The sequence below is a fragment of the Rhinopithecus roxellana genome, chromosome 13 (assembly GCF_007565055.1).
Source record: "Rhinopithecus roxellana isolate Shanxi Qingling chromosome 13, ASM756505v1, whole genome shotgun sequence".
Lineage (NCBI taxonomy): Eukaryota > Metazoa > Chordata > Mammalia > Primates > Cercopithecidae > Rhinopithecus > Rhinopithecus roxellana.
In genome coordinates, this window is record NC_044561.1 from 21,900,030 (window position 1) to 21,923,865 (window position 23,836).

General features: G+C 39.9%; 1 protein-coding gene across 1 annotated transcript in view; it reads left to right on the forward strand.

Annotated features, from left to right (window-relative positions):
* Positions 1-23,836, forward strand: part of LOC115892834 (tetratricopeptide repeat protein 28-like) — a 43,082-nt gene that overhangs the window by 16,374 nt on the left and 2,872 nt on the right. The gene's annotated exons all lie outside the window — the stretch shown is intronic.

A 23,836-nucleotide genomic window follows, 5' to 3' on the forward strand; every position in this document is an offset into this window, starting at 1 on the left:
TGACACTAGAAACGCGTATTATGTTTAACAATATTGCAAGAAATTAAAAATTCCCTTTATTAAATTTCCACTTATACAAAGTTTTAATGTAAGGCAAGTATCTAATATTAAGGATCATGGACCATTTTTAATTTTGTATTTTCAATCCCAGCATATTTTTGAGTTTCAATCAATATAAATAAATATATATATATATATATATATATATATATATATATATATATATATATATATATATATATTTTGAGATGGAGTGTCGCTCTGTTGCCTGTCCAGGCTGGAGTGCAGTGGTGTGATTTCAGCTCACTGCAACCTCTGCCTCCCAGGTTCAAGCGATTTTCATGTCTCAGCCTCCCAAGTAGCTGGGACAATAGGTGCGTGCCATCTCGCCTAGCTTTTTTTTTTGTATTTTTAGTAGAGATGGGGTTTCACCATCTTGGCCTGGTTTGTCTTGAACTCCTGACCTCCAGTGATTTGCCTACCTTGGCCTCCCAAAGCGTTGGGATTATAGGTGTGGCCACCGTGCCCGGCCCAGAAATAATAATTTAGAAAATAAATTGTGCACATCTGTGAATTGATTTACTTCTGATTTCTGAGTGGGACAGTAGTGCAGGTAGTATTTTTATTTTGCAGTATGGAAGATTATTTTGTTGCCTTTATTCTGCCCGGTTTATTCTGTATTGCTCAGGGTACCAGAAATGTGTTGTCAGGTTGGATGTTCTCAGTAGAGAGTAAAAATACCTCCATCTGTGAGACTTGGCTTTTTTGTAAAGTTACAAATCCAGATATGAAATTTAAAAACCATGTAAACAAATTGTGTTCAACAGGAGTTACATTTCAAAGGCTACATTAGATTTAGAGAAGGTTGTGTATTGTGGCATTGAGGTGTATGTAGTGGTCAAAATCATGGACTCTGGAGTCTAACTCCCTGTGACTTTGGGCAAAAGTCACACAGTTTAACTTTTAGCTTTTCTGCATCTTATTGTCCCATGTATAAAGTGGGAATACTACCTTGTCTACTTCACATGTTTGTTGTGAGCATTAAATGAATTCAATACCTGTATACTACTTTTTCTTTTTTTTGTGTGTGTAGCATAATAAAGTATCAGGCAATACATATATACTATTTAAACAGTTCTAGGCATGAAGTAAGTGTTAAATAAATGTTAGATACTGTTTTTGTTATTATTACACTTCAGAGTAGCACGAGATATTAAGTGTTGGATACAGATTGGAGTCACTGATTTTGATCCCTTGCACAAAATTGTAGATTATTAAACAGATAGTTTATGTGTCCTTGGAACAGAAGGTATTTTGCCAGTTAAATTATTGCTCCAAATCCATCCTTCTTGTTTATTCTTAGCTGCAAAGATATCTTATATATTCTGCTTTGTGATCCTGGGGCTGAGATTCTGCAAGCAACATTTCTGCTTTGCTGGCTGCTCCCTGTTGCAAGTGGTGGGTGGTAAAGATCTAGAAGAGGCAGACGGATTTGCTAGTATCCTCATCATGACCTTCCTCTCTGCTGTTCCTGTGAGTGCTGCCTTAACCACATTTCTTTATCTCTGCAGCAGCAGTGCCTTCCTATAGCAGTTGCTGGATGCAGTTAGCAGTTTTCCCAACATTTGGGGACCAGTTTTATCAAGCTTCCTTTAGGGACCACTAGAGTCCCAGGCTGCTTGGGCCTCTCCTGGGAAATTAGAAAAACCAGCACAGCTGAGTAGTGCCCTCTCAGAAGTCTGAGTTTAAGTTCCCTGGGCCTCTCCTCTGAGCGTTTATTAACTCAGCCTTAGGGGTGCTAGCTGCTTCCTGCAGTTGCTATCTGTGTTATCTTTGTGTCCTCTCAGCTTTTTACTTAAAAATTTCAAACTCAGTTAACAAATTCTTGTATTACATTTTATCTGTTCAAATAACTGATGAAGTTTCTGTCTTCTAACTGAATCCTGACGAGATAGAGGTGATAAGGAGTAGGTGTCAACTTGGGTTCATTTAAGAACTTGTCATTACCTATTTTGAGGGTGGGGGGAGTTCTAAGATGAAGTAGTATATCTTGTTTTTTTGAAATAATTTGATAAAGTATCATCTTAGGGATAACATGAATTTTATAGATTTGATGATAATAAAGTTATTGAATTAGACTACCATAAAGTTCATAGAAATTTGCAGGAAGTCTGTACCAAGACACAGGACTATTTTTAAAAATCTTGTCTTATTTAATAGTACAGTTTCCTATATGAAGGCATAAAAGGCATGTTTATTGGATTTGTAGCTTTCACAAATATGAAATGGATAGATAATACGTGGAAATATTTCGGTTCTAAGATATATTGATATACTAGAATGATATGAAATCACCAAGATAGTCTGTAATCTATAGGGTAGGGACTATGTTTATTTTCTTTTATTGTGTTCAATGTTCAGTAAATGTCTGTCACAGAGCACATGTGCTCAATAGTTGAAGACATTGATAAATCAAGGCAACATTCATCAGTTATAAGTGACGTTCTGTGTTTAGGTTGAAATACATATGAATAAACCTTATCAGTAATTCATAGGAAAATATATTGAGGTTATCTGTAAGTATAATATGAACTAACCATATTTAATCTCTAAAAAGCTACAGAATATAGTCCTAGTATTCATTAATTAATATAGAGTGTTATGGTCTAAAAAGCTGTTGGTTCTGCTCTATTTTGAGTTTGAGTCCAGTTTTAGGAATCATATTTTTAGAGGAACATATTAGTTAAGTAGAGAGCATCCTTCAAAAGTGACTAGGTCATATGATGAACATTTGAGGGAAGTTAGGCATTTAGCTTAGAAACGAAACATTTCCCACTTCCTACCTAAGGTGTTGCTGGTCTGCTGAAGATGGTCGAAGTGACAAATTTGTGATAAAATCCTAAAGGATGTAAGACGACACTTCACAGTGAGGGAAGGGAAAGAAAGGAGCGGGCATTTAATAATTTATTTTAAGGCCAGGCGTGGTGGCTCATGCCTGTAATCCCAGCACTTTGGGAGGCCGAGGTGGGCGGATCACAGGGTCAAGAGATCGAGACCATCCTGGCCAACATGTTGAAACCCTGTTTCTACTAAAAATACAAAAATTAGCTGGGCCTGGTGGCGTGTGCCTCTAGTCCCAGCTACTTGGGAAGCTGAGGCAGGAGAATCGCTTGAACCCAGGAGGCAGAGGTTGCCGTGAGCCGAGATTATGTCACTGCACTCCAGCCTGGTGACAGAGTGAGACTCTGCCTCAAAAAAAAAAAAAAAAAATTTATTTTAAGCCCTGTGTCACCTCTGAGCAGTTCCTGACTAGGCCCTTAGCAGAATCTCAGTTCTGAGAAGGCATAAGCTGGCGTAGGTGTACATAGTTCTTAATTAAGGACTCATTAGATTGCTGCCTTTTAGCTCTCACAAGTAACTGAGGGCACTTGGGATTTTATTTATTTATTTATTTATTTATTTATTTATTTATTTATTTATTTATTTTTGAGATGGAGTCTCCCTCTATCGCCCAGGCTGGAGTGCAGTGGCCGGATCTCAGTTCACTGCAAGCTCCGCCTCCCGGGTTTACGCCATTCTCCTGCCTCAGCCTCCCGAGTAGCTGGGACTACAGGCGCCCGCTACCTCGCCCGGCTAGTTTTTTGTATTTTTTTTTAGTAGAGACGGGGTTTCACGGTGTTAGCCAGGATGGTCTGGATCTCCTGACCTCGTGATCCGCCCGTCTCGGCCTCCCAAAGGGCTGGGATTACAGGCTTGAGCCACCGCGCCCGGCTGGGCACTTGGGCTTTTAAATGGAGAAATGGTGGGAGAGCTACAGCTTATTAAAGACACATGAACAGGTACTCTGGTCACTGGCTTATCTAGCCAATCCCTTTATAATGTCCTCATCCATCCTTCTCTCATTTTTTCTCCCAAGTGAAAAAAATGTTGCAAAAACAGAAGTTCAACACACAGTAGTCCTAAACCATAGATGTTACAGAGGCATACAAGACATTTGAGAGTGTACAATATCTGAAGACAGAAGATTTAAGTATCTTCTTATGTCACTTTCGGACATGTAAGGGAGGAAAAAATTTCTTCTACTCTCTTAGGTTTACAGTCTGGGGCCCTGCAAATTAAACTGACACAACATTAACAGGAGAAAAGGGTTTGTGGTATGTATAAGGGAGCTGACAAAAGGAGAAGCTGACTTATTAGATAGGTAGAGTTAAAGGCTTATATACCTAGTATGGGAAGGGAAGTGGGGAGAAACAGCTTTTATGGGAGGAACAAATAGGTTTATTTCAGAAAAATAAATGGGTTTCTAGAAGAACAAACGAGAGATAAGAAAGTTTGTGATAATGTTAGTCTGTACAGGTATGAGCGGTCTCTCCATCTTCTCCAGGGCCATATAATTCCTGGAAGAGGGGATTTATGGTAGGTTTTTTTTTTTTTTTTTCTAGACAAGGTCTGACCCCCATCACCCAGGCTGGAGTGCAGTGGCACCATCCCAGCCCACTGCAGTCTTGACTTCCCAGGCTCAAGTGATTCTCCCACCTCAGCTTCCTGAGTAGCTGGGACTACAGACTCACGCCACATGCCTGGCTAATTTTTTGTATTTTTAATAGAGTTGGGGTTTTGCCATGTTACCCAGGCTGGTCTGGAACTCCTGGGCTCAAGTGATCCACCTGCCTTGGCCTCCCAAAGTGCTGGGATTACAGTCATGAGCCACCGTGCCCAGCATATGGTACATTTATTTTTATTCTTCCTCCTAGGAATAGACCTGCTCCAAAGAGGGAATTTATGGCAGCCTCATTTCCCAGAAGTTGCTGCTTTTAGTCAGGGAAGCTCTGAGAAATCTTCCTCTATCTGTGGAATTTCAAATACCTTCAGCTTAAAATAATTTTCATACCAACTTTGGGGTTCCTAGTGGGTCCACACAGGTGCAAAACTCAGATCAATGGGAGTTTTAGGGAGGCAGATTTAGGTAAATGAAAGGAAAACCTTTCAGAACAGTAAATCATATAAAGTGGTATTTTCTGGTGAGGGCTTGGAGTACAGGTATTGTGTGGTGTACACTGAGTGTATATTTATACAATAGGGATCAGGTGGGCAAATGGTAAAGATGCTGTTAGTTTCCTTTTGTAATATTGAGATGCTTAACCTGGGTCTTATCTGATTGAAGGACTATCCTGCTGGCTTACAGAACAGGTTCAGGGAGTACCTGCAGGCAAAACTAGAATTTTTTGAAGAAATATTTGTCTGTTTCAACCTGGAACAAATTATATTCTCAAAGCTTTGCAATAAAAACATAGCTAAGAAGATTTTGGTCTGAAAAATTTCTAGACAGGTGTTACCAGACATCTATATTACCTGTGGAACAAAATCTCAAAATGTTTCCATAGACATTTAGTTCTGAACAATCTAACTTCCCTTTGAATTTGTCAGATTGTATTACCATTGAATGTTCCTTTAAATAACTAAATACACTAAAATTATTGAGATTTTTGAAGATGTCTGGCAAAAAACAGTAGAATAGTTGCTGTCAAGCCATTATTTCTGATAGCAATTAGAATTAGATGGCAGAATTGATTAACCTGCATAAGCTTTTATTCTCTGTAGCAAGGCACCTTGAACCAGATCACTGCTTCCTAGATTTTGGGGACTCCAAACAGAGCCCATGGTTCAGTTCACATGAACACCAAGCATTATCTGTAGACTGGGTAAATAAAATAACTTGTTCACATATATGTTTCTGTTTTTTAAAATATGTATAGGTACAGTTTGATGCGTGGAATGTAATGTATTTAAAGGCAATACCAAATTCAGGCCAGGTGGCTCACGCCTGTAATCCCAGCACTTTGGGAGGCCAATGTGGGCAGATCCCCTGAGATCAGGAGTTTGAGACCAGCCTGGCCAATGTGGTGAAACCCTGTCTCTGCTAAAAATACAAAAATTAGCCAGGCATGGTGGAGGGCGCCTGTAATCCCAGCTACTTGGGAGGCTGAGGCAGGAGAATTGCTTGAAGCTGGGAGGTGGAGGTTGCGGTGAGCCAAGACCACGCCATTGCACTCCAGCCTGGGCAACAAGAGTGAAACTCCATTTCAAAACAAACAAAAACGAACAAAAACCGAATTCAGAGTAGCCTTTGCTATTTATTTGTATTTTCTCCGTTAGTGGTCTTAAAATGTATAATTAAGGGGTCAGAAAAACTTTTTGTGTTTGAGAGGTCAAGAGGGTGGTGAGGGCCAAGCACAGTGGCTCATGCCTGTAATCCCAGCACTTTGGGAGGCTGAGGTGGGAGAATTACTTGAGCCCAGGAGTTTGAGACCAGCCTGGATAACAGAGTGACTGTATCTACAAAAAAAATAAAAAAATTAGCCGGGTGTGGTGGCATATACCTGTGGTCCCAGTTACATGGGAGGCTGAGGCAGGAGGATTGCCTGAACCCAGGAGGTCCAGACTGCAGTGAGCCATGTTTGTGCCACTGCACTCCAGCCTAGGTGACAGAGCACCTGTGGTTCCAGCTACCTGGGAGGCAGAGGTGGGAAGTTCACCTGATCCTGGGTGGTTGAAGTCACAGTGAACTCAGATGACGCCACTGCACTCCAGCTTGGGCAACAGAGCAAGACCCTGTCTCAAAAAAAAAAAAAAAAAAAAAAAAAAAAAAAAAAAAAAGAGGGGGTGCAGTGACTCACTCCTGTAATCCCAGCACTTTGGGAGGCGGAGGTGGGAGACTCGAGGACAGGAGTTCGACACCAGCCTGGGCAACATAGTGAGACTCTGTTTCTAATTAAAAATAAACAAAAGAGATCAAGAGACTTGAAGGTACACATTGGCAACTGTTGAGCTAGATCAGAGGTGGCATACTTTCTATAAAGGGCTAGATGATGCTTTGTGGGCTATATGGTCTGTGTTGCAGCTCTTCAGTCCCACCACTGTAGCACAAAACAGCCATAGACAACAGGTAACTGAATGGATATGGCTGTGTTCCAGTAAAACTATATTTCCAAAAACAGGCAGCAGGCTAGATTTAACTCACACCTAACATTTGCTGACCCCTGTTCTAGATCTTCTAAAAGTTGTTTCAGATTCTAAGACTTAAGTTTTTAAAAATGGGAATGAGAGGAGAGGTTAGACTACTACCTTATTTTATACCTCCAGAACACTGTCAGGAGATCATAGATCATCCCTGCCAACCTTGACTCATATTGGTGTTAAAATACAGGTCTTGTAAGTGCGCTGGTGACTGTGAGGTTTAAAATCTTATACTTGTATACTTAACCCTAGGTTTCTCTCTCCCTTGGATGATGCTGAAAACAGTTATATTTGCATTAATTATGCATTCCTAGGTTCCCGCTGTGTTTTGTGTTTGTGTTCATTTCTAGCACTACTTCTAATTATCTCATGGCAGGTTTCTTTTGATCGTATTTATTTCATAAAAAATAGCTTATTTTCCCTGATACTAGTATACTGCACTTTGAGGCTGTCAGAAAAAATTGTGAAAGACTTGAAAAGATTACTGGGTATCTTCAGTGGAAAACCAGGTGGTCTGGAATGCAGTTTGCCTTTCTGTTTTATCCAGTTCTAAGAGGTTTGCACCTTTCATTGTCTTTGAGCTATTTTCTCTCTTTGTACATTGTAGATAACTGATAGCAGTATAAGTGATTCTTGTCCATAAGCATGCAAATTATTCTTTCCAAATGGAAGGGTGATCAATTTTCCTTTTCTTCTCCCCTGCAAAGGCCAGTTGTTCACCTAGTATTTAGAAATTCATTTCACCATTCCTCATTGCCTTTACATGTGTGGTACTTGGAATTCTCCTCTGAACTAGTTGTAATATCTTACTGGATCACTCATTAATTAATGAGTTAAAGTCTTTGATGTGTGTTCATTTTATGTTTGTATGACAGTCATGATTATACCTTTACAAAAATTGATATTTTAATAGGAACAGGGTCCTATTTAATAGGAACAGATTTTTATTTCACTGGTTCCCTTCTCACAAAGCCTATCAAAAAAAGAAGGCACGAAAATACCAATAAGTTCAGAGATCAGTAATTGCCTCAGGGATTTTTATTATTTATCATAAGAGCTGGAAAACAATGCTTTTAAAATTTAATGGTATATAATATAAATTATTCATGCTTATATGTTAAGCGTTCCAATTGCATGTATTTGTAACTTGGTTGAATTTGAAATTTTAATAATTAATTTTGACCTTGTATATTTGAATCTCTGTCATTATAACTGAATAAGCCAAATGATTTTCTCTATTAGCCTTAAAAGAAGTTGGCTGTTTACCAAATAAAATGGTAGTGACTTATTTGTAACCATGTCAAGAGAACGCTGTAGAGATACAAAGGTTAGAATGTCACGATTATGTTTTGGTAAATCTCCAAATTAGAGTTTATATTAAATAGTTTGTAGTTTAGATTCTATTATTCATGGACATGAAACTATGGAAATTAACAAGTCAATGCAGTTTGCAGGTGATATGACCCAGCCTTTCTTAAAACAAAACCACAGCAGGTTATAAAAACTATAAACTGGGAACTGGATCATTTTATATTTTTAATTTATTTAAAATTTTTTATATATATTTTATTTCAATAGCTTTTGGGGTGCAAGTCATTTTTGGTTACATGGATGAATTGTGTAGTGGGTGAAGTCTGAGATTTTAGCGCAATCATCACCAGAGTGGTGTACATTGTACCCAGTATCCAATATGTAGTTTTTTATCCCTTAGCCCCTCCCACCTCCTACCTGCTGAGTCTCCGATGTCTTTTATACCACTCTATATGTCTTTGTGTACCTACAGCTTAGCTCCCATTTATAAGTGAGAACATGTGGGATTATGTTTTCCATTCCCTAACTCTGGAATGGAATAATCTTCACTTAGAATAATGGCCTGCAATTCATCCAAGTTGCTGCAGCAGACATTATTTCATTCTTTTTTATGGCTGAGTAGTGTTCCATGGTGTATACATACCACATTTTCCTCTTTCTTCCCTCCTTCCTTCCTTCCTTTCTTCCTTTCTTCCTTTTTTTTTTTTAAGACAAGTTTTCGCTCTGTCACCCAGACTGGAGTGCAATTGCGTGATCTTGGCTCACTGCAACCTCCGCCTCACAGGCTCAAGCAATTCTGTCTCAGCCTCCCGAGCAGCCAGGACTACAGGCACAGGCCACCACGCCCACCTAGTTTTTGTATTTTTAGTAGAGACGGGGTTTCACCCTGTGGCCCAGGCTGATCTCGAATTCCGGAGCTCAGGTGATCCACCTGCCTCAGCCTCCCAAAGTGCTGAGATTACAGGCATGAGCCATTGTGCCTGGCCCACATTTTCTTTTTTCCCTCATCAGTTGGTGGGCATTTAGGTTTGTTCCATATCTTTGCAATTGTGAATTGTGCGGCAATAAACACATGCATGCATGTGTCTTTTTGATATAATGACTTCTTTTCCTTTGGGTGGATACCCAGTAGTGGGATTGTTGGATTGAATGATAGATGTACTTTTAGTTATTTGAGAAATTGCCATACTGTTTTACATAGATGTTGTACTAATTTACATTTCCACCAGCAGTGTATAAGTGTTCCTTTTCACCATATTCATGTCAACATCTATTTTTTTTTGGTTTTTTAATAATGGCCATTCTGTCTGGGGTATGGTGGTATCTCACTGTGGTTTTAATGTGCATTTCCCTGATGATTACTGATGTTGAGCATTTTTCTTTTTTTGAGACAGAGTCTCGCTCTGTCACCCCTGCTGGAGTGCAGTGGCGCGATCTCAGCTCACTGCAAGCTCCGCCTCCTGGGTTCACGCCATTCTCCTGCCTCAGCCTCCTGAGTAGCTGGGACTACAGGTGCCTGCCACCACGCCTGGCTAATTTTTTGTATTTTTAGTAGAGACGGGGTTTTGCCATGCTGGCCAGGCGATCTTGAACTCCTGGCCTCAAGTGATCTCCCCATCTCAGCCTCCCAAAGTGCTGGGATTACAGGTGTCAGCCATCACACCTGGCCTGTTTGCCCTCTCTTTGATGGGAGTATTTGTCTTTTTCTTGATGATTTGTTTGAATTCTTTGATTCTTGACATTAGTGCTTTGTTGGATGCATAGTTTGCAAAGACTTTCTCTCTCTCTGTGGGCTGTCTGTTCACTCTGATGATTATTTCTTTTGGTGTGCAGGAGCTCCCTAGTTTAAGTCCCATTTATTTATTTTTGTCTTTGTTGCTTTTGCTTCTGGGGTCTTAGTCATAAATGCTTTGCCTAGCCCAATGTCCAGAATAGTTTTTCCTAGGTTTTCTTCTAGAATTTCTATGATTTCAGGTTCTAGATTTAAGTCCTTAATCCATCCCAAGCTGATTTCTGTATATGGTGAAAGACAGGGAATCTAGCTTCACTCCTCTACATGTGGCTATTCAGTCTTCCCAGCACCATATACCAAACAGGGTGTCCTCTTCCCCAGTTTTTGTTTTTGTATACTTTATCAAAGATCAGTTGGTTGTAAGTATTTGGCTTTATTTCTGGGTTCTCTATTGTGTTCCATTGGTCTATATGTCTACTTTTATACCAGTACCATGCCGTTCCAGTTAGTACAGCCCTGTAGTACAATTTGAAGTCGGACAATGTAATGCCTCCAGATGTGCCATTTTTGCTTAGGATTGCTTTGGCTATTTGGGTTCTCTTTTGATTTATTTCCTTCCTTCCTTCCTTCCTTCCTTCCTTCCTTCCTTCCTTCCTTCCTTCCTTCCTTCCTTCCTTCCTTCCTTCCTTCCTTCCTTCCCTCCCTCCCTCCCTCCCTCCCTCCCTCCCTCCCTCCCTCCCTCCCTCCCTCCCTCCCTCCCTCCCTTCCTTCCTGTCTTTTTTTTTTTTTTTTTTTTTTGAGACAGAATTTCATTCTGTCTCCCAGGCTCGACTGCAGTGGTGTGATTTTGGCTTATTGCAACTTCCACCTCCTGGTTCAAGTGATTCTTATGCCTCAGCCTCTCAAGTAGCTGGGATTACAGGCATGCACCACCAAGCCAGGCTAATTTTTGTATTTTTAATAGAGATGGGGTTTTGCCATGCTGGCCAGGCTGATCTTGAACTTCTGGCCTCGAGTGATCTCCCCATCTCAGCCTCCCAGAGTGCTAGGATTACAGGCCTGAGCCACCACACCTGGCCCTCTTTCGATTTCATAAGAATATTAGGGTTGCTGTCTCTAATTCTGTGAAAAATGACATTGGTATCCCGATAGGAATTGCATTGAATCTGCAGACTGCCCTGGGCAGTACGGTCATTTTCACAATATTGATTCTTCTAATCCATGAGTATGGGATATATTTCTATTTGTTTGCATCATCTGTGATTTCTTTCAGCAGTGTTTTGTAGTTCTCCTTATAGAGATCTTTCGCCTCCCGGGTCAAGTATATTCCCATGTATTTTATCTTCTCTGGAGCCACTGTAAAAAGACTGAGTTCCTGATTTGATTCCCAGCTTGGTTGTTGCCAGTGCATAGCAGTGCCACTGATCTGTGTGCATCAATTTTGCAACCTGAAACCCTATCAAATCTAGGAGTCCTTTGGAGGAGTTTTCACAGTCCTCTAGGTATACTATCATACTATCGGCAGAGACAGCTTGACCTCCTCCCCTCCCACTTGGATGCCCTTCACTTCTTTCTCTGGCCTGAGTGTTCTGGCTAGGATCCTTAGTACTGTATTGAATAGAAGTGGTAAAAATGGACATCATTATCTCGTTCTAGTTCCCAGGGTGAATGCCTTCAACTTTTCCCCATTCAGTATGTTGTTGACTGTAAGTTTACCATACACGCTTTTATTATTTTGAGGTGTGTTTCTTCATGCCTGCAATCCCAGCTATGTGGGAGGCTGAGGCACAAGAATCGCTTGAACCAGGAGGTGGAGGTTGCAGTGAGCCGAGATCACATCCCCTTAATCGCAAAGGGATGCTGCATTTTATTAAATGTTCTTTCTGTGTCTTTTGAAATGATCATATGATTTTTGTTTTTAATTGTGTTTATGTGATGAGTCACATTTATTGACTTACATATGTTGAACCATCCCAGCATCCCTGGGATGAAACCCACTTGATCATGGTGAATTATCTTTTTTTTTTTTTTTTTTTTTTTTTTTTTTTTTTTTTGAGACGGAGTCTTGCTCTGTCACCCGGGCTGGAGTGCAGTGGCCGGATCTCAGCTCACTGCAAGCTCCACCTCCCGGGTTTACGCCATTCTCCTGCCTCAGCCTCCCGAGTAGCTGGGACTACAGGCGCCCGCCACCTCGCCCAGCTAGTTTTTTGTATTTTTAGTAGAGACGGGGTTTCACCATGTTAGCCAGGATGGTCTCGATCTCCTGACCTCGTGATCCGCCCGTCTCAGCCTCCCAAAGTGCTGGGATTACAGGCTTGAGCCACCGCGCCCGGCTATCTTTTTTTTTTTTTTTGAGATGTAGTCTCGCTCTGTTGCGCATGCTGGAGTGCGGTGGCTTGATCTTGGCTACCTGCAACCCTGGGCTCCTGTGTACAAGCAATTCTCCTGCCTCAGCCTCCTGAGAAGCTGGGACTACAGGCGCATGCCATCACGCCCAGCTAAATTTTGTATTTTTAGTAGAGACGGGGTTTCACCATGTTGGCCAGGATGGTCTTGATCTCCTGAACTTGTGATCCACCTGCCTTGGCGTCCCAAAGTGCTGGGATTACAGGTGTGAACCACCGTGCCCGGCCTGAATTATCTTTTTGATTTACTGTTGGATTTGGTTTGCTAATGTTTTGTTGAGGATTTTTGCATCTATGTTCATCAGGGATGTTGGTTTGCAGTTTTCATTTTTGGTTATGTCCTTGAACTGGAGCATTATTATTATTATTATTATTATTGTTTTTGAGATGGAGTTTCACTCTTGTTGCCTGGCACGAATTGGAGCATTTTTTTTTTTTTTGGAGACGGAGTCTTGCTTTGTTGCCCAAGCTAGAGTGCAGTGGCATGATTTCAGCTCACTGCAAGCTCTGCCTCCCAGGTTCACGCCATTCTCCTGCCTCAGCCTCCCAAGTAGCTGGGACTACAGGCACCCGCCATCATGCCCGGCTAATTTTTTGTATTTTTAGTAGAGATGGGGTTTCACCATGTTAGCCAGGAAGGTCTTGATCTCCTGACCTTGTGATCCACCCACCTTGGCCTCCCAAAGTGCTGGGATTACAGGCGTGAGCCACCGTGCCTCGCCGAACTGGAGCATTTTTAAAAAAAGTTAATTTAATTTTTGAGACAGGGTCTCACTTTGTTGCCCAGTGTGGAGTGCAGTGGTGCGATCTTGGCTCACTGCATCCTTGACCTCCTGGGCTCAGTCGATCCTCCCACCTCAGCCTCCCAAGTAGCTGGGACTACAGGCGTGTGCCACCAAGCTTGGCTAATTTTTGTATTTTTAATAGAGATTGTGTTTCACCTTGTTGCCCAGGCTGGTCTTGAACTCCTGAGCTCAAGTGATTTGCCCGTCTTGGCCTCCTAAAGTGCTGGGGATTATAGGCATGAGCCACTGCACCCAGCCTGGAACATTTTTAAATGGGCAAAAGTAACTTTGGGTATAGTTCTAGCATGGCTCATTCAGGTTGCAAGAAAGACAGGCCTAAGTAGTCATTTAGCATTTCTCAAACTGTAGGAACAGAGTTCTATATGATCATAGTAGATATTCAAATAATTCTGAGAAGAAGTATAAAATTAAGAAGTTAAGAGCATGGATCCCAGAGCCAGCCTGTGCAAGGGTTTGAATCACCTCTAGTGCTTACTAGCCTGTCACACTTTCACACCCTCCCCTTCTGATAGTCAAGTTATTTAACTTTTTTGTGCCTTGTTTCTTCCCCTACTAGGGATAATAATAGTACCTATCTTACAGAATTTTGTGAAGAGTAAATGAGCTCACATATGTAAAGTACTTAGAACTGTGCCAGGGACATATTAAATACTCAATAATTATAATTCTTATCCTTATTTGGACACAGTGTATAGTCTATATAATTCTTGGGAGACTCATATTATATGTTAACATATTAAAGTCTCTAAGGAAGACCTACAGTAACAAAATCTGTTTTCTTAGTAATTATTTGAAAGAACTGGCGACTATTGACCTAGAATCAGCTAAAAGAAGTTTCAATTTTTTTTTTTTTTTTTTTTTTGAGGCGGAGTCTCGCTCTGTCGCCCAGGCTGGAGTGCAGTGGCCTGATCTCAGCTCACTGCAAGCTCCGCCTCCCGGGTTTACGCCATTCTCCTGCCTCAGCCTCCCGAGTAGCTGGGACTACAGGCGCCCGCCACCGCGCCCGGCTAGGTTTTTGTACTTTTTAGTAGAGACGGGGTTTCACCATGTTAGCCAGGATGGTCTCGATCTCCTGACCTCGTGATCTGCCCGTCTCGGCCTCCCAAAGTGCTGGGATTACAGGCTTGAGCCACCGCGCCCGGCCAGAAGTTTCAAATTTTAAGAAATAATTTTTTCAAAGATGTCGGTGAGGAATTTTTCCCAAATAATTTACATTAAGTTTCCTCAAATTGTTTGACCATGGAATACCTTTTCAAGGATGCCTACTAAGATAATTTTAAGGAAAAGTTTGAAAAGTATTCACTTAATTGACCCAAGGACTGGGAATTTATTGAAGGATAAATTGCAATTCTGCTTTAGGGTTTGGCCATTCCGAGAGTTGCTAACCTCTTCTTGTGTGTCTATTTCTCTCTTACACTCTTGTATTAGCTTCTCTATGTATCTTTATGACAGCCTACAAAAGCTCTAAACCAGCTCTGTCCAATAGTACTTTCTGTGATGATAGAAATGTATTGTATCTATGCTGGGTGCAATGGCACGTGCCTGTAGTCCCAGCTGCTTGGGAGGCTGAGGCAGGAGGGTTGCTTGAACCCAGGAGTTGTAGGCTGTAGTACGCTATGATGGTGTCCACCTTAAGTTCAGCATCAATATGGTGACCTCCTGGGAGCGGGGACCACCAGATTGCCTATCTGGTTCAGGAGGGTGAACCAGCTCAGGTCAGAAACAGAACAGGTGAAAACTCCTCTGCTGATCAATAGTGGGATCACACCTGTGAATGGTGACTAGCCACTGCACTCCAGCCTGGGCTAAGACCCTGTCTCTTCAGGAAAAAAATAAAAATAAAAAATGTTCTGTATCTGCACTCTCAATCTGGTAGCCACTAGCTACCATGTGGCTATTGAGCACTTGCACTGTGGCTAATACATCTGAGGAACTGAATCTTTGATTTTATTTTGGTAAAGTAAAAAATTAAATGGCCACATATTGCTGATGCCTCCTGTATTGGACAGTGCAAATCTAAACACACTGGGCCCCAGTTACCTCTCTGACCTTTTTTACTTTGTACCCTCACCTCTTTCACGCTGACCTTTTTGCTGTTTCTGAAACACGCCTGGTCCTTATTGCCTTAATTTTGTTTTCTCTAGAGACCTAATTCCATATCTATCTGCATGGCCAACTTCTTTACTTTCTTTTGATTAGCCGTCTTTCTTTGATCTGGAGGATCCCAGTTGGGATCACTGGTTTGAATAGTTGCAGCCTGGTTAGGAGGATTCACCTCCTAAGCACAGGGCTTTGCAAGGTATAAGCAACTGCCTGGGCCTTTCTCAGGTGAAGCCAGTGGTTTTTTTTTTTTTTTAAATGGCAAACAGCTTATACTGTTATTATCTACTCACAGGTTTTATCTCTAGTGCCTAGGAGAGTGCCTGACATACAGATAATCTTATTGTATTCTGGCTAAGAAATCTTTGCCCAACCTAAGTTCACAAAACTTTTCCTATTTTCTTTTAGGAGTTTTAGCTTTTACATTACTAACCTGTTTTAATGTTCCCTTTCCTCTCCCTACTTTTTGTTTTTTTTGATTAATCAAATTTATAAATGATTTTATTTTTCCAAATTAACTTGTTTTTTACTCCTGTTATTTCATTAGTGATTACAACATGCATCCTTGACTTAATATGGACTAATAAAAATAATAGTTTTACTACCTAACAGATTCTGCTAGAAACTTAAAACCTTGATACTTACAGTGTGTGATGCATAGATGAGCAACATCTAAGCCATCAGGAGCTTGTTAAAATGCAGAATCTCAAGCCCTGTCCCAAAGCTATCGAATCAGAATGGGTAATTTAGATGTACAGTAAGGTTTGGGAAATGCTTTCTTAGAGAACTTTAGTTCCATTTATTATCTCTTGCATTTTGTGTCATATATTTTTTAAACTTATTATTTTGTATAGGTGATGTTCATTTATATTTACTCATATATTTACCCTTTCCAGTATTATTAATTCCCTCCCGCATTCCTCTGCTTCTGTCTGGGATAGTTTTCTTTCAGTATTTTCTTTAATATTTCTTTTAGTGTAGGCCTGCTATTGATTCCCTCAGTTTTCGTTTCTTTAATTGCGATACAATTCACACCATAAAATTCACCATTTTAAAGTATACAATTCAGTGGTTTTTAGTATTTTCACAAGGTTGTTCAACCATACCACTATCTAATTCTATAATATTTTTCTTGCTCTGAAAAGAAATCTGGTGTCATTAAGAGTCAATCCTCATTTTCCCCTCCTTCCAACCTCTGACAATCACCAATCTGCTTTCCATATCCGTGGATTTGTCTACTATGGAGATTTAATAAATTGAATCATACAGTATTTGGCCTTTTGTGACTGGCTTCTTTCACTTAACATAATATTTTTAAGGTTCATCCATGTTGTAATGTGTGTTTTATTCCTTTTTTTTTTTTTTTTTTGAGACGGAGTCTTGCCTTGTTGCCAGGCTGGAGTGTAGTGGTGCGATCTTGGCTCACTGCAGCCTCCACTTCCTGGGTTCAAGTGATTCCCCTGCCTCAACCTTCTGAGTAGCTGGGATTACAGGCACGCGCCACCACGCCCGGCTAATTGCATTTTAGTAGAGATGGGGTTTCACCATGTTGGCCAGGATGGTCTTGATCTGCTGACCTCATGATCCACCTACCTCAGCCTCCCAAAGTGCTGGGATTATAGACGTGAGCCACCGCACCTGGCCTATTCATTACTTTTTTGTGGTTGAGTAGTATTCCATTGTATGGTTATTCCACATTTTGTTTATTCACTAATTAATTAACAAATAGATATTTTGGTTGTTTCCACTTTTTGGCTATTATAAATCTGCTATGAAAATTTGTGTACTAGTTTTTCCATGGACAGGTTTTCAGTTCGTTTGGGTAGATACCTAAGAGTAGAATTGCTGGATCATATAGTAACTCTATGTTTATCTTTTCAAGGACCTGCCATACTATTTCCACAGTGGTTGTACCATTTTATATTCCCATGAGTAATGTATGAATATTACTATTTCACTCTCAGTTTTGAAGAATATTTTCTCTGAGTATTTTATGTTAGGTGCTATTTCAGCTTTCATCATTTCTGTTGAGTATGCAGCTTGTAGCTCCTTTCAAGTTAATGTGTCTTATTTCCCTCTGTCTGCTTTAACATTTTCTCTATTATTATTATTATAATAATTATTTTTTAACAATTTGACTATGATACATGTAGGTATGATTTTCTTTGTGATATCTTGGAGTTGAATGAAAGTCTGAAAGCTATGGGTTCAATATCTTATGAGTTGATGTGTCTTACCAGCTTTAGAAAATTCTTGGTCATTGGTATTCAAATATTGTTTCTTTTTTTTCTTTTTTTTTTTTTTGAGGCGGAGTCTCACTCTGTCGCCCGAACTGGAGTGCAGTGGCCAAATCTCAGCTCACTGCAAGCTCCGCCTCCCGGGTTCACGCCATTCTCCTGCCTCAGCCTCCCGAGTAGCTGAGACTACAGGCGCCCTGCCACCTCGCCCGGCTAGTTTTTGTATTTTTAGTAGTGACGGGGTTTCACCGTGTTAGCCAGGATGGTCTCGATCTCCTGACCTCGTGATCTGCCCGTCTCGGCCTCCCAAAGTGCTGGGATTACAGGCTTGAGCCACCGCGCCCAGCCTCAAATATTGTTTCTAACTCCCTTCTCTCTCTTCTTAAATTCTAATTATATGTGTGTCAGACCTCTTGGGTATATTACTTAGGTCTCTTATGTGCTCATCTTCCTTTTTTTCTCCTCTACAGTTGATTTTGGGGATTTTCTTTTTCTTTTTTTTTGAGATGGGGTCTCACTCTGTTGCCCTGGCTGGATTGCAGTGGCGTGATCATGGTTCACCACAGCCTAAACCTCCTCTGGTTCAGGTGATCCTCCCACCTCAGTTTTTGTATTTTTAGTAGAGATGGGGTTTTGCCATGTTCCCCAGGCTGGTTTTGAATTCTGAGCTCAAGCGATCTGCCCACTTGGCCTCCAGAATTGCTGGGATTACAGACTTGAGCCACTGCACCTGGCCATCATTTTGAGGATTTTCTATTACTTATCTTCCAGTTTATTAATCTTGTTGTTAGCTGTATCAAATCTTGCTAAATCCATCCACACAGTTCTTAATTTCGTGTATTATATATTTTAGTCTTGTACATTGAAATCTTTGTTACATGGTCATTTCTCTGGTGAAATTTTCACATCTATTTTTTTTGCTTTGAAAATACATGTGTTAGTCCGTTTTCATGCTGCTGATGAAGATATACCTGAAACTGGGCAATTTACAAAAGAAAGAGGTTTAATTGGACTCACAGTTTCACCTGGCTGGGGAGGCCTCACAATAATGGTGGAAAGCAAGGAAGAGCAAGTCACGTCTTACATGGATGACGGTAGGCAAAGAGAGAGCTTGTGCATAAAAACTCCCATTTTTTCTTTTTTTTTTTGAGACGGAGTCTCGCTCTGTTGCCCAGGCTAGAGTGTGGTGGCGGGATCCTGGCTCACTGCAAGCTCTGCCTCCCGGGTTTATGCCATTCTCCTGCCTCAGCCTCCCGAGTAGCTGGGACTACAGGCGCCCGCCACCTTGCCCGGCTAGTTTTTTGTATTTTTTAGTAGAGATGGGGTTTCACCATATTAGCCAGGATGGTCTCGATCTCCTGACCTTGTGATCCACCCGTCTCGGCCTCCCAAAGTGCTGGGATTACAGGCTTGAGCCACTGCGCCCGGCCAAAAACTCCCATTTTTAAAACCATCAGATCTTGTGAGACTTACTATCATGAGAACAGCATGGGAAAGATTTGCTCCCATGATTCAATTAACTCCCATGGGATCCCTCCCACAACACATGGGAATTCAAGATGAGACTTGGGTGGGGACACAGCCAAACCATATCAGCACACAACTAACATATGCCTTTGCTCATCCATATGGCATCTTTGTGTGAGTTTGAAAAAGATCCTACTTTCTAGGCATAGGAATAGCTTGGTGAATGCAGAGGGGGTAAGGAAAAAGTTACACTCATACATTGTTGGTAGAAGTGTAAACTGATACAATTTCTTCTGCCTTTTGATTTTTTTCTATCTATATCAGCATATAAAATCTTTCTCGTTCTTTTGGCTGAATTTATAATAATTACATGGATCTAATAAAACTTATTTATGCCTTACAAAGCCCTATGCTTATCCATTTTCCTATTATCTAACATTTAAATTATTTCTAACATCATGCTAATACAAATAATGCTATTATGACTATCCTTGTATTAATATATGTGATTTTGTTTACACATGCAAGTGCATCTATAGGATAAATTACTAGAAGTGGAGAAAATTTCTAGAATTGAAAGGTTATGCCACTTTTACATTTTTATAGATATTCCCAAGTTGTTCTATAAGAAATTGTATCAGGCCAGGCTTGGTGGCTCACGCCTGTAATTCCAACTCTTAGGGAGTGAGAGGTGGGAGGATAGCTTGAGCCTAGGAGTTTGAGACCTGCTTGGGCAATATAGCGAGACCTCCCATTCTACCAACAGTGTATGAATGTATGGGTGTCACTTTTTCCTTACCCCCTTAACCAACAAAGTGTATTGCTAATTTTTTATTTCTGTTAGAAGAGGTAAAAAAAAATATTGTCTTTAAATATTTCTTTTAAATAAAATATTTCTTTTAAAATAACTGAAGTCATATATTTAAAAAAGTGTATTTAAAAGCCATATGGAGTTCCTTTTTTGGTGTTTTGTCTGTGCATGTCCTTTGTCCATTTTTTCTATTGAATTGTTTGTCCATTTTATTACTGATTTGTAGGAACTTTATCTATACTAAGAAAACTAGCCATTTATCATGTGTTGCGTTTTTTTTTAAACCTATTTGTTACTAATCTTTTTGGTCTTAATCCATATTTTCCATGCAGACATTAAAATTTTTTATGTTGTCATACTTATCAGTCTTTTCTATTATGTTTTGTGGCTTATGTGTTATACTTAGGACTCAGTTCTACATAATAAAAGATTATTTCCTTTTAATGTTTTATAATTTTATTTCAAAATATTTAATTATTTGAATTACCCATAATTTTTTACATAGAGGTGATTTTTTATATGTAATTTGAATAATCAAAATTTATAACGGGAGAATTTATATTCTGCTGCTCTTGGATGGCATGTTCTGTACATGTCTGTTGGGTCCATTTGGTCTAAAGTATAGCAAGTCTAATATATTCTGTATTGGTTTCTGTCTGGATGATCTGTCCATTGTTGAAAGTTGCATATTGAAGTTCCCACTATTACTGTATTGCTGTTTATTTCTTCCTTCAGATTTGTTAATATTTGCTTCATATATTTAGGTGCTGTGATTTTGGGTGTATATGTATTTATAATTATACCTTCCTAATGAATTCACCTTTTTATAATTATACAGTTATTTTGTCTCTTGTTAATAGATTTTGACTTAAAGTCTGTTTTGTCTAAGTACAGTTATCCCTGCTCTCTTTTGGTTTCCATTTGCATGGAATATCTATTCTGTCCCTTCACTTTCAGTCTGTTCATATCCTCAAAGCTGAAGTGAGTCTTTTGTAAGCAGCATATAGTTTTTGTAAGCAGCATCTCTTTGGGTCCTGTTTTTCTTTTAATTAAAAAATTTTATTGGGTCCTGAATTTTTATCCATTCGATCATTCTGTTTTTCGATTGGAGAACTTACTCCATTTACACTTACAGTAACTATTGATAGGTAAGGACTTACCGTTGCCATTTTGTCAATTGTTTTCTGGCTGGTTGGTAAACCTCTTGTTCCTTTCTTGTCTTCCTTGCTGATTTGATGATTTTCTATAGTATGCTTTGGTTCCTTTATCTTTTGTGTATCTGCTATAGGTATTTGCTTTGTGGTTACCTTGATGCTTACATAAAACATAGTTATAGCAGTCTATTTTAAGCTGATACACAATGGGGAAAGGATAGTTTCCAACATATGTGGTCCTGGGAAAACTGGCTATCACATGCCATAAAGTGAAATTGGATCTTTAACTTACACCACAAACAAAAATCAACTCAAAGTAGATTAAATACTTAAATGTGGCCTGGCGTGGTGGCTCACGCCTGTAATCTCAGCAGTTTGAGAGGCTGAGGCGGGCAGATCACCTGAGGTCGGGAGATCAAGATCCTCCTGGCTAACACGTGAAACCCCGTCTCTACTAAAAATACAAAAAAAATTAGCCGGGCATGGTGGCGAGCGCCTGTAGTCCCAGCTACTCGGGAGGCTGAGGCAGGAGAATGGCGTGAACCCAGGAGGCAGAGCTTGCAGTGAGCCATGCTGCTCTGCACTCCAGCCTGGGCGACAGAGCAAGACTCCGTCTCAGAACAACCAACCAAACAAACAAAAAAACCCCCCAAAAACTTAAACATAAGATCTGAAACTCTTAAAACTCTTAGAAGAAAACATGGGGGGGGAAGTTCTTAATATTGGTCTTGGCAATGATTTTTTTGGATGCGACACCAAAAAACTAGGCAAGAAAAGCTAATAGGACTACATCAAACTAAACCTTTCTCCGCAAAAGAGGAAACAGTCAACAAAATGAAAAAGTAACCTAGTGGCGTGGGATAAAATATTTGCAAATCATATGCCTAATAAGGGTTAATATCCAAAATATATAAGGAACTGACATAACTCGATAACAAATAAATAAATAACCTGATTTTTAAAATGGGCAAAATTCCTGAATATAATTTGTACAAAGAAGACCTACAAACTGCTAACAGGGGTATGAAAAGCTGCTCAACATCACTACCATAGGATCCAGCAATCCCACTTCTGGATATGTCTCTGAAGGAAATAAAATTACTATCTTGAAGAGGTATCTGCTCTTCCATGTATATTGTAGCATTATTCACAATGACCCAGATGTAGAAACAACCTAAATGTCCATTGATGGATGAATGAATTAAAAAAATGCACATACACAAAATACAATATTATTCAACCTTAAGAAGGAAATCCAACCTGTAATCCCAGCACTTTGGGAGGCTGAGGTGGGCGGATCACCTGAGGGCCGGAGATTGAGACCATCCTGGCTAACATGGTTAAACCCATGTCTACTAAAAATAAAAAAAAATTAGTTGGGCGTGGTAGCAGGCACCTGTAGTACCAGTTACTCAGGAGGCTGAGGCAGGAGAATGGCATGAACCCAGGAGGCAAAGCTTGCAGTGAGCCAAGATCATGCCACTGCAAACAGCCTAGGCGACAGAACGAGACTCTGTCTCAAAAAAAAAAAGAAGGAAATCCTGACATTTGCAACAGTGTGGATGAACCTAGAGGATATCATGCTAAGTGAAATGAGCCAGACACAGAAAGACAAATACCGTACGATCTAACTTATATGTAGGATCTAAAAATGTTGAATTCATAAAAACAGAGTAGAAGAGTGGTTATCAGGGGACAAGGGTGGGAGAAATGGGTGACATTGGTCAAGGGGTACAAATCTTCAGCTATGAATAAATAAGTTCTGGAGACCCAGTGTACAGCGTGGTGACTAGTAATGTATTATACACTTGAAATTTGCTAAGAGAGTAGATCTTAAGTATTTTTACCATGTACACACAGAAGATAGCTCTGTGAGGTGATGGATATGTTAATTAACTTGATTGTGGTAATCTTTTCACAATGCATACATATATCAAAACATTACATTATATACTTTCTATATATATGACTTTATTGGTCAAGTTATACCTCAGTAAAGCTGGAAAAATTTATAACAGGACTGCAATTATGCCATGTATGTAGTAATTATATGTGGCTGCATATACTGAGCCCATTTGGCTCACATGTTACTGACACTCCCTCTATCTTTTTAAGATGAATTTGTCAGAGGATCAGAGGAAAATATCAGCAATGTTAATATATGTTGACATCCATATGCTATATGTATATGAAATACAGTCACAATATTTTTCTGTATTTTGGAATTCATGGGGGAAAAATAATATAATAGTTAATCTAAGTAAATGAGTAATTAAAAATTTTATTTTTCATTATCTCCTTAAGAAGTACTATTCACCTTGTTTAACTCATTAAATTAGTTCCTAAATTTAATATGGCTGGTTATTTTAAGTACAACATATATATAATCTGAGAAATATATGCAAAGGTCTTTTTTCTCTGTCAAGTTTATCAATTGCAGATAAGATAGAAAAAAAAAAAAGAAAAGGACTTGGGAAGTTATGTTTATTCTTCTTAGCCATACATAGAAATTTCTGTTTATTTTATTTTATTTTATTTTTTTTGAGACGGAGTCTTGCTTTGTTCCCAGGCTGGAGTGCAGTGGTGTGATCTTCGCCACTCCCGGCTCACTGCAACCTCTGCCTCCCGGGTTCAAGCAATTCTCCTGGGTTCAAGCGATCCTCCCGAGTAGCTGAGACTACAGGCTCGTGCCACCATGGCCAGCTAATTTTTGTATTTTTAGTAGAGAGGGGTTTTACCATGTTGGCCAGGCTGAGGCAAGAAGATTGCTTGTGCCTGGAGGTTGAGGCTGCAGTG